General features: G+C 42.8%; 1 non-coding gene across 1 annotated transcript; it reads right to left on the reverse strand.

Annotated features, from left to right (window-relative positions):
• Positions 1 to 1,363: 1,363 nt before the first annotated feature.
• LOC123584510 lies at positions 1,364 to 1,470 on the reverse strand. The gene has a single exon (XR_006705478.1). It is a non-coding gene; the product is annotated as a U6 spliceosomal RNA (small nuclear RNA).
• Between the last annotated feature and the right edge of the window lie 10,398 nt (positions 1,471 to 11,868).

An 11,868-nucleotide genomic window follows, 5' to 3' on the forward strand; every position in this document is an offset into this window, starting at 1 on the left:
GTTAATGTTAGCCATTCTGACAGGTGTAAGATGGCATCTCATTGTGGTTTTGATTTGTATTTCCCTGATGATGAGTGATGTTGAGCATTTTCTCATGTGTCGGTTGGCCATCTGGATGTCTTCTTTGGAGAAGTGTCTATTCATGTCTTTTGCCCATTTCTTCACTGGATTATTTGTTTTTTGGGTGTTGAGTTTGATAAGTTCTTTATAGATTTTGGATACTAACCCTTTATCTGATATGTCTTTTGCAAATATCTTCTCCCATTCTGTTGGTTGACTTTTAGTTTTGCTGATTGTTTCCTTCACTGTGCAGAAGCTTTTTATTTTGATGAGGTCCCAGTAGTTCGTTTTTGCTTTTGTTTCCCTTGCCTCCAGAGACGTGTTGAGTAAGAAGTTGCTGTGGGCAAGATCAAAGAGGTTTTTGTCTGCTTTCTCCTCGAGGGTTTTGATGGCTTCCTGTCTTACATTTAGGTCTTTCATCCATTTTGAGTTTATTTTTGCGTATGGTGCAAGAAAGTGGTCCAGGTTCATTCTTCTGCATGTCACTGTCCTGTTTTCCCAGCACCACTTGCTGAAGAGACTGTCTTTATTCCATTGGATATTCTTTCCTGCTTTGTCAAAGATTAGTTGGCCATACGTTTGTGGGTCCATTTCTGGGTTCTCTATTCTATTCCATTGATCGGAGTGTCTGTTCTTGTGCCAGAATATAGAAGGTTTTGATTCCATAGTTAAGGAGTTCAAGCTTTACCTGAGTTCAGGTTGTAGAGGAGGCAGGTGTTTTGTAAGAATTGATCTGGAGGCAATGTTGAGGATCAGTTGGAGAAGATAAAGTAAGACAGAGATTTTAAATTACGTTTTCTAGGAAGGGTGTGAAAATGAATATATTTACATTAGATAATATATAAAATTTTCCCAACTGCACAGTACATGCATCTGATCAGACAGTATATGCCACATCTCTGCTTGGCTTCACCCTTTTCTCTTTCCCATTTGCACTCAAATGCATAAAAATTTGCCTAGATAGTCCCAACTCATGAAAAGAACACTGACTGTCACAGATGGTGCTTCACTAATCATGGTTTGCAACAAACAGTTTTAACAAGATTGCTGTCTTAAAAAAAAAAAAAAAATGCAGGGCTACTAGTTATGTGATATTTTGTATTTCATGAAACAGGAATTTGGGGGAAATAAAAACAGTAATACTTACCCAGGTGACAGTTTTTTCCATTATAATATTTGTTACAACATTAGAATTAGAGTCTAGGGGGAGGCTGTGGTTAGCCTGATGTATCTAAAGTTTGAGAACCAATTTTCCAGGTGGTTTGTTTGTTTGTTTCTTTGTTTGTTTGTTTGTTTGTTTGTTTTTAATATGGAATGCTTCACAGATTTGTGTGTCATCCTTACACAGTGGCCATGCTAATCTTCTCTGTATCGTTCCAATTTTAGTATATGTGCTGCTGAAGCCAGCACGCCAGGTGGTTTCTAAGAGCACCTTTACCTTTAAATTCCTCAAAAGACACAAACTATTGGGGCATCTGGATGGCTCAGTTGGTTAAGTATCTGATTCCCGATTTCAGCTCAGGTCATGATCTTACAGTCATAAGATCAAGCCTCGCCTCTGGCTACACACTGAGCATAGAGCCTGCTTAAGATTCTCTCCACCCCCCCTCCCCAACCTGCATGCTCTCTCTTTCTCGCTCTCTCTCTCTCTCTCAAAAAAAAAAAAAAAAAAAGACACAAACTATTGAAGCACCTTCAAGAATAGATAATCCAAATAGACCTGTAGCTATTAAAGAATCCATGTAGGGGTGGCTGGGTGGCTCTGTTGGTTAAGCCTCTGACTTTGGCTCAGGTCATGATCTCATGGTTCGTGGGTTCAAGCCCCACACTGGGTTCTGTGCTGATGGCTCGGAGCCTGGAGACTGCTTGGGATTCTGAGTCTCCCTCTCTGTCTCTGCCCTTCCCCTGGTCACTCTCTATCTCTCTCTCAAAAATAAACAAACATTTAAAAAATTAAAAAAAAATCCACCTATTACTACCACTCAAATGGGAGGTGTCCAGTAAAGCTCCAATGGGAAGGGTCCCAGCTTTCTTTAGAGAGAGGCCTTCAAACTGAAGGATCCAGATTACCTTTTGAGACCCTCATGAAATACTTGTGAACAGAGGTGGGGAGAGAGGACATCATAATGATAGGTAATGACTATGTATTAAGTGCTCATTGCTTGTAATCTTTACAACTCCCCAAGTTAACAGTCATGATTCCTATTTACCTGGCAATAACCTCAGGGGTGTTACATACTGTGTCCAAGGGCACTCGATAGTAAAAGGCAGAGCTGGGAATCTCAGCCTCTTGGTGTGCTGTCTCCTTTCAGCCAGTTAAGAACAGATAAGGTGGCAAAAGTAGAAGACGAGGTGGCAGCTCTCCATGAACGCAATAAACATCAAGATGTGACGCAACAAATGGTCCACACGCAATGAGAGGTCTCCCATCAGACTGTGTCCTGATAGTTCCATGAGTTCTATGAGTCACAATGTGCTTTCATGATCTTCTCTGACACTCTCAGCAACCCTGTGGGGCTAGCAGTCCAGCAGTTTGGATCTCTATCTTACAGATGAGAAACACAAAGTTCAGGGACATATAATGCACCCCCACCCCTGCCATAGCCACACATTTATAAGACAGAGTTTGAGGACTTAAATACCTCTACTCCCCACTATACCAATACATTTCCACTTTCCCAACCATGCAGCCTGCTAATAGCGTAGACACTAACTGAAAGGCAAAGCTGAATATTTTAAACTTCCCAGGCTAGGGAGTCCTGTGACCGGAAGTCGTCGCCTCAACCACCGTTGAGCACGTCTTAGTTTCGTTACACCGGATAAGCATGGAAGATGTTCATTCGTTGGAAAGGAAGCAAGAAAAAAATCCCAAATGGCTGCAACAGAGACAGGCATTACATCCCTTCCATTCTGACCTGCCAGGTTTATAGAGGGCTTATTTTGGTTTTATGCCCCTTTATAATGGATTTCCAATCAGAAAAAAATTTCTCAGCGACTTCCATTGAAAAGAACATGTATTCTCAGGGCTGTACTGATTCTCAGGTCTTGATACTGATTTCCCAGGACAAAGCTCCTTAGTTTCATATCCTTGAAGATTTTCAGCAAGCAGCTTTTCCAGGTGCACAGTGACATAGGGGTGGGCAAGATGACAAGAGCTGAGAAAGTTCTAGTCTAGGTCACCCCAAGAGTCCATGGTGAGCATGGCATTTGAAGCTGGAGCCTTCTGGTTTGTTGTCTTTAAAATAGCTATGTGGATCTTGCAACTAACTCCAAAGCATATCTGTATTTGTTTTAATACAAAAATAATATATCCCTCACATCTTCACACAAAGTAGTTGTTCCACGATGAAGGTCTATAATTTAGCCTGTGGTTTCCTCAGCAGTACCCACACCATCCTTCTGTTTTCTCAGCTCTAGGGAGAAGAATTAAGTGGATGAAGTTTGCCTTGTTTAGTGCCTCCCCTCCCGCTCTGGCTCACCTTGCCTCCTTTCCCAGCAGTCAGGTCTTGGGGTCCTGCCCTGCCCTGCCCGGCAGTATCTCCTATTCTAGACCTTTTGTCCCTTCACCAATACTTGCCAGTTCTGTCTTCCCTCGAGGTGATGTCAGATTTCTCTTTAATGTTGGAGGTTTATATGTTTCTCCCTCCTAAGTAAAATACATGTAATTTTACATGGGATTTCAGGCATTATGGCAGAATGACCCGAGAGATATCTGGGGGCAAGAGGAGCTCCATGGCATCCCTAAGCTCATACCATAAAAGCAGCCACTTTGGCAGGGGCATTGCTCTTGCCGATCCCCAAACCATGAGTGTGGCTGGTGAAGTTATCACAGCAAAGAGACAGAAAGCTTTAGATCCCATTTATTCAAATCGTTTTTCTGGACTTTCATCATGGTATGCTTGGAGCTGTACTCGGTGGAGTTTAATTTTCAAATGTGATACAGGGATATGACAACAATGACAGCAGGATTCAAAGAAAGGTTGACCTAAGCCCATGATGGTGTCCAGGTTCCTAGGAGCCCAGAAAATGGTGGCTATACTTGGTTTATCCTTCAGGTCAACCATTGCTCATTGAGATCTGAATCTGTTTCTAGTACATCCTGTTAAAATTCTTAGGGCCTACTCTCCCATGAATAAAAGTGTTAATTACATTTTCAAAGCTGTAAACTCAACACAATGTGTTTGGAAGGGGGTGGGAGGATGAATAAGTGTTTCGAGACACTTTCTGTGCTGGCTTTGTTCACACATCCATTTCTGCCCACATGGTGCCACACACATTACACCTTTGGGGTTCTGCGGAGTGTTTTCTTGGTGTGTGTGTGTGTGTGTGTGTGTGTGTAGGTGTATATATGGTGGGGGGATCATATTCTTTTTTTTAATTGCAAATTAACCTGACGATCCTAAAAGTTGCTATGTAGATACCATTTGGGAAATCAATATCTTCTATTTGCTTTAAAATACAGAAACAATCTTTATACTCATGGGGCCTCATGTAAGCTGCATCGATCAACTACATGAATAGACATATTTTTATGGTTCCAGCAGGACCCATGATCTCTGTTGGACATATCTGCTCCCTATCTGCAGACAGGTTTAAACAACATATCCCCATCCCCTCCCCTCCCATCCCCTCGGCCCCTCCCCTCCTTGCAATTGGGAGCAGAGTAGCCAATTCCTTGGCCAGGCAGGGCTGGTCTGGCTTTCTCACATGGTGATGGCACTAGAACTGAAAGGCAGAGGGGAGTTGAGGTGTCCCGGAGGAGAGTCAGAGAACATTCCCTTTAGCTTCTTTCTACTGATTTGGGAGTTTTACAAGTTCTATCTGTGTCTTTTTAGTAGTTATTCTTAATATTTAGAGGCATCCTCAATTTAAGTCTCTAATGTTTTCCAGACTTTGCCTGTGTAATTTGAAACCCTTCAGTCTTAATGTGGTAACATCTAGCTCAGTTAGCCAGTGTGTGCCATCTTTTCCGTCCTTCTCTCGATCCACACCAACCCCCATAAAGGTCCAAGCCTTTGTTGACCTACAATGGCATGGCATAAAATCTAGACCCATGTTGTCTTATCTTAATATGCTTTCATTTGGGGGATCCCACAGGGCAGGAAGACATCCAAAATCAAGCTGTCAGCAAGGCTCTGCTGCCTCTGAAGTCTTCCTCAAAGGCAGGCAATCCTTGGCATTCCTTGGCTGGTAGTTGTGTCACTCCAGACCCCACCTTTACTGTCACGTGGTTTCCTTCCCTTCAGGTCTGTACGTGTCCTCTCCTCTTCTTATAAGGACATCAGTAATTGGATTTAGGACCCACTTTAATACAACATGACCTTGTCTTAACCAATTACATCTGCAAAAGACCCTTTTCTACATAGGCAGTATTCTGAGGTTCTGGGTTGGCATGAATATTTGGAAGACACTAGTCATCCCACCACAGAGGATGATGCAGATGGGGTCTAATTCTCCGAATTAGATAATGGTCTAATTCTTCGAATGAAGTCTGTCATTTCCCATCACCTTTGTTGGGGCCAGCCTTCTCTGGAAGGGGATTTTCAGGTAATCTTCAGAGCAAATATCTTGATAGGTTATGGAGGGTAGAATGCTGTTCTGGGCACAGCAGGTCATGACGGGGAAGTGTACTAATAAAAGAGAGACTGAAGTTCCCTTCTGCAAATTGGAAAGTCACCGGCTGCACACCCCACAGGGCCTGGAAAAATGAACCTCCTCCTCACCCTTTTTTTTGTGTTCTTGATAAAGGGCTCTGACTCAGAGGAAAAATACACAGGCAGCCAGGGGCCATGTTTACAGTTAAGTCCACATGGCAGTAACAGAAGCCTGCTGGGAGGAATTGGGGCTATTATGTATGTGGCAGAATCTGTGTGAATAGTGGCCCATACCTTTGTGGTGAACTGGGGCAGGAATGGCTGGCAGGTGAAGGGACATTAGTGGACAGCGGGGAAAGGTTTGTCTTGGGATGAATATTTAGATGGCAGTTATTTATTCAACAAACCCTTACTATGCTAGACGCTGTATTGTATTGTGTTGTATTGTATCCCTTCTTCAGTATAACTCAAATATGAAGTATAGGCATATTTCCTATGGTTAAATCCTCAAAATGTGTGGAAAATCTCATCCGAAGTTGAGATAGCTTTGCTTCAAGCTGAGTTAACCAAAGCATAGGATGTTGAACTAAAATAACTAGGAATTGGGCTGAGAGTTAAATGGGAAATGTCAGAGTTTGTAGGAGACTCCAAAAGGCAGATGAAATCAACATGGGGTCCAGAGCAGATGCCCCTGAAATCTACGAACCTAAGATGATTCTTTAGCCAGGGTTGCATTAGGCTTTGTGGAAAAGCCTAGAAAAAAGAAACCATAAACTTTATCATATATTCCGGAAATTGTGTTGCCTTTTGAGTTTATGTAAAGAGAATTGCTAAAAGGAAAAAGTTGAAACATCTTCCTCTAAGACAACCTGGCACATAAACCTTAACAATGTGCTCCTCAGCTGGATAATGTCTTTTGCCTTTAAAAGTGTGACTGATGATCCAGGCTCTGGAAGCTTGTAGAGGTGAGGGGATTTCTTTCTCTTTATGGGCACCTAATCCAAGTAATCACTCATTCAGACATGTTTCTGGAGTGATTACCAGGAGCCAGGCACTAGTTGCTCATGAAGCCATAGCATTTGGGAGTCAGAAGAGCTTGTGCAAAATGTTTGGTCCCTCCCCTTCATGTCTCAGATGAGGACACTGCTCAGGATGTTGAAGGCCTGGCTCAACACCACCACAGCCAGAGGGACCAGGTGTTCCGAGCCATGTTGAATGCTTTCTGTGCAAGGCCATTGTTATGGACCGAATGTGCTCCCCACCAAATTCATATGTGGAAGCCCTAACCATCCAGTATGATGGTATTGGGAGGTGGGGCCTCTGGGAGGTGATTAGGTTTCGATGGGGTCATGAGGATGAGAAGAGCAAAAGACCACCACTCTCTCTCTCAACCATGTGAGCACGCAGTGATAAGGCATACTTATGTGAGCCAGGGGGAGGGACCTCGCCAGTAATGGAATCTGCTGGCACCTTAAATTAGGACTTCCCAACCTCAAGAACTGTAAATAAATGTCTGTTCTTTAAGCCACCTAGTGCATGGTATTTTGTTACAACAGTAGAGCTAAGACAGCCTTATTATCCCTTATTATTATTGTGGTGTGTTTTTTGGTTTTTTGTTTTTTGTTTTTTTTTTTTTGCTAAAGTCTCGGTATCGGCTTGTTTTTCCATTATTTCAAACAACTCCCTCCATCTGACCCCATTCTCAAAAGCAAAACAAAACAAGCAAAAAAACAAAACAGAATTTGAAATATGCTTGTAGAAGTCAAATCCAAATAATGAAAAATGAAGAAACAACAAACAACTAAAACCTAAATGACAAAGACACTTGAATTCAAGTGAACCTATTTGAAGTTATCATCAGCATGATAAAGCTCTAATGCAATGCTACAACCCAGGTGTACTGCGAATTTTGCCCAGGTGTGACGGTCAAAATCTGTGAGTGTAAATAATAGGAATGCAGCATCTCTAAGGGCTTTTCCAAACTAAAATTCCATGATCCAATTTTTTCTTTTTCCTTTTTTTTGCCTTTTGAAACCCATAATTTTGCTGACACGGTATAACTGACCCACAAGTTTTCTCTTTTCCAAGGGATAATTAGCAAAAGGTTTGATTAAATTCTAACAATTAATTCAATTCCATCCACTGTTCTGCAGCCCAGTATAACCATATATGTAATGATTTTATGTCTTTCACACCAAAATGTGTGTGTATATATACCCTTAAGGCAAAGTAACAAAAGTTTCCATAAAACTTACATGACTCCTTATCTCAACAGCTACGGAGACTTGAAAATATAAAATCCATTTTTTAATGCAATCTTAACATCAAGCTAGGAGATTGGGCTTTCCTTCTGTATAAGAATGGGAATCTTCTCGCCCAAATCATTATTATAAGGTTTTTGAAATAGTAATATCTATTTTCATATGAACCAATCTGGAATTAACTTTTCTTCGCCTGTCTGTGCGTATGTTTGACATTCAGGGGTTAGTCATTTTGTATCAGGTGCTCACTCATAAGCAGATACCAGATATCCCCTGTATAAAGGAAATATGGATAAGAAAATTGAGGGCTTGGAAGTGGCTCAAGAACACATACTTAAGTAGCTGACTCTACTGTAGCCATGTTGTCCTACCCCAAAGTCAGCTGAGACTCATCAGCATGTTGCCAAACCTGTATTAATACAGCTTAATCTTACTCATGGGGAAGGCTTTTGAGTGTGCTGTGTTTCTTACAATGTTGTGTGAAGACCATCTGAAGGAGAATCTCCTTGGGAAGGGTTTTCTTTTTTTGGCTTTATTTTTAATGTTTGTTCAGTTTTGAGAGTTAACAGTGTGAGCAGGGGAGGGGCAGAGAGAGGGGGGTACAGAGGATCCGAGGCAGGCTCTGTGCTAACAGCAGCAAGCCCGATGTGGGACTCGAAATCAAAACCATGAGATCATGACCTGCGCTGAAGTCGGATGCTCAACTGCCTGAGCCACCCAGGTGCCCTGGGAAGGGTGTCCTTTTTAAAAACACAAATTGCTAGGCCATCTATCCATCCCTACTAAATCAGATTGTGGGGAAGGGTCCCAGGCATAAACATCGTAGACATGTTCTGTGGTTGATGCTTAGGCTTATTAAGGCGTTAGAACTGTTTTTAGAAAGGACATTGATTCATAGCAGAGTAATCACCATAGTAACCTAGGGACCCATCACCTGAACTGTATTCCCCGTGATTTCATGTTTACTGTCTCCTACTTTAAGTGATAGATCAGAGAGAAATAAAACCCACGAGGATCTGGGCAAGCCATCACTTATTCATTAACACAGCTCCACGTCCAGAAACAGCCTGACATGACAACTTTTCTATCTTGGTTATGGTCGCCTCCAGACAACAGAACGACAGGGTCGTGGATCCCCTTCAACAGACCAGAGATATGCTTGCTCCCGAGTGGCCTCTTCAGGGACACATCGTCATTCTGCCAGCCTTACCCACGTGCGACATGGCAGGGTGACCCCTGAGGGAAATGCTGTGTGCTAATTCTATCCCAATCCCTCACCTCATCAAGTGCAAGGATCCATGAATCAGACAACAACTCAGAGATGGAAATAAAAAGGCATTCAGAATAATTTTAGGAAGAGACGGGATGGGCCACTTTTAGAACTCCAGTACCAAAACGTGAGAAAAGAAGAGAAAATGAAAGAGAATATGAATTTTCCATCTTCCATTTTCTGAGCTGGTCTGCAATTCCCTCCTGATAAAGCAGTTTGACTAAAGCTCAGGTGATGGGCCTTTGGTTGCCATGGCAATCACTCAGCTGTGTGCAGCACCTAATGCGTCTCTAATTTTCCTGCAGAAGTGCACCCAAGGTCAGCAGAGGACACACAATGCCTGTCCCAGACTCCTGGGGACAGAGTTGGGCTCTGCCTGGCACATGACCAAAATGTCTTTGAAATTCATTCCATTCCTTCAAATATTAGTGATCGTTTTGACATGATATAAAATGAGGCAGGTTGGAACGTTGGCATGAAGGAAACAGAATTTTATTTTTACGTAACTCAACTCGGTTATGATTTCTATCTTTATCCCAATGAGATAGTGTGAAAATCCCATCAGTCTTTAGGGATCACCATGCTTTCTCAGGGTTGTGTGAAGGTGTGGGTTGGAGGTGGGGGGCAGGGGTTGGTTACAGGCTACCGGGTTTGGGGAGGGAACATCTAGACACACAGGTTGCCACTGAGACCTCCCTCCTTCCTGTCCACGTGGCTGTCCTCGGTCCTGCACAACTCATCAAACTCAGCTTTCATCAGTTTCCTTCAGTCCCCTCAAATATTTTCTAGTATCTGAGTAGGAAGGAACCTCTCCCTTTCAAGGGTCTCCCATGCATTTTGTCTACACCCTATCCTTTCTCCTGACCATGGGCTTAGAGTTTTAGAAACTCAGACTATTTTCTGCCCAGCTCTATTTCTCCTTTGAGACATTTAGTCAATAACTATTTATTGAGCGGCTACTAAATGCTAAGTACTGTTCTAGGCTATGGAGACACAGTAGGAGAAAAAAATACACAAAAAATCCTTGTGATTATGGGGCTTATGCTCTACCAGGGGAGACAGACAACAGTCCGCAAATGTAACAACAAATAAAGGAGAAGATACACGCTGGGGAAAAATAGGACAAGAGCAGGGGGACCAGGAGGGTGGAGGGAAAGCAGCGAGTTGCAATTTTAGAGAGAGGATGGGGTAAGCCTTGTGGAGGTGACATTTGAGCACAGACATAAGGAAAGTTGAGGGAATAAGCTAAGTGGGTATCTTAGGGAACAGTGTTCCAGGCAGACGGAACAGCTCAAGCCAAGGCCTTAGGACAGAAACATGTTTGCTATTGTTCGAGAGCTGCAAACAGACCAGTATGGCTGCAGGGTGTGAGGGGGAGAGCAGCAAAGGTAAGGTCAGAGGTGTGTGTGTGTGTGTGTGTGTGTGTGTGCATCCATGTGTGCGCCCGCGCATACGTGTGTGGAGGGGTGTTCTGAGAGATCATTAGGGTCTCGTAAGCCCCTGCAAGGGCTTTTCTGAGTGAGGTGGGGCATCACTGCTAAATTCTGATTAGGAATATAATCTGGATTTAGGTTTTAAAAGGAACCCTGGCTGCTGTGATAAGAATAGACCCTAAAGAGTGAAAATAAGAACATAAATTCTTGTGTAAGAACACTGCAGAAGCCCAGACGGGAGCTGGGCAAATGAGAAGTGGTCAGATTCTAGGGTTACGACCCTCCTCCACCTCCACCTCCACCGGATTTTTATTTTTTTATCATGTCCTCTATGTTTCTCCTTTACCCCCACTGCTAGAGGCGGTCATCACAAAGCCATATTTTATATAGAACGTGTGATCGGTTTTCCAGCAGTTTTGCTTCCTGACAAGTGGAACACCCTTCAGGGATAAGACAGGCAATCACTTGTGCCCTAGCAGTTCCTGGTAACATGAGTCATTAAAAAAAAAAAAAAAGCCATCTAGTAACTTGATTTGCAAATGACCTCACAATTTGAGTCATACGATCTAAACTTCATTAAATCTGGGAGGACGTGTCCTATCACATGCTGTACCAATTAAGCACTTCTTTAAAAAAAATACTTTACTTCTGTGTTCTGTAGCAATCTGTCTCTTCTGAACTGCTATATAACAGCCCCGCTTCTATCTCTGAGGGCCTCTGATGACTTTTGAACGAAATCTCAGCTGTTTTCGGGGCATATATATGGGTATCCATTCTACACGAGACTTGGAGATTGTTGCTCTGGTTTAAAACACAACCATATCGGGGGTGTTGGAGCAGAAGCAGCTGGCATCTTGCGATTACTTCGGCTGCTTTTTGTTAACATTCGTTCTGAATGCAGCGGTTTCTCCTTGGGAGCCATTTAAACTGTAGTTACAGGAGTGCCCGGGTGGCTCATTCGGGTAAGCGTCCGACTCTTAATCTCCTCTCAGATCATGATCTCATGGTTCATGGGACTGAGTACCGAGCCGGGCTCTATGTTGACAGTGTGCTTGGGATTCTCTCTCCCTCTCTCTCTGCCCCTCCCCACTCATGCTCTCTCTCTCTCTCTCTCTCAAGATAAATAAATAAACATTAAAAAAAAAGTGTAGTTGAAACTACTGTATATGCAGAAGAAAGTTTATCTACTTTCACTGCTTTAAAATCTTCACGTTTTGTTTGTTTGTTTTTGTTTTGGATCTCCTTTTGTA

Source organism: Leopardus geoffroyi, chromosome B3 (assembly GCF_018350155.1).
Source record: "Leopardus geoffroyi isolate Oge1 chromosome B3, O.geoffroyi_Oge1_pat1.0, whole genome shotgun sequence".
NCBI classification, from domain to species: Eukaryota; Metazoa; Chordata; class Mammalia; order Carnivora; family Felidae; genus Leopardus; species Leopardus geoffroyi.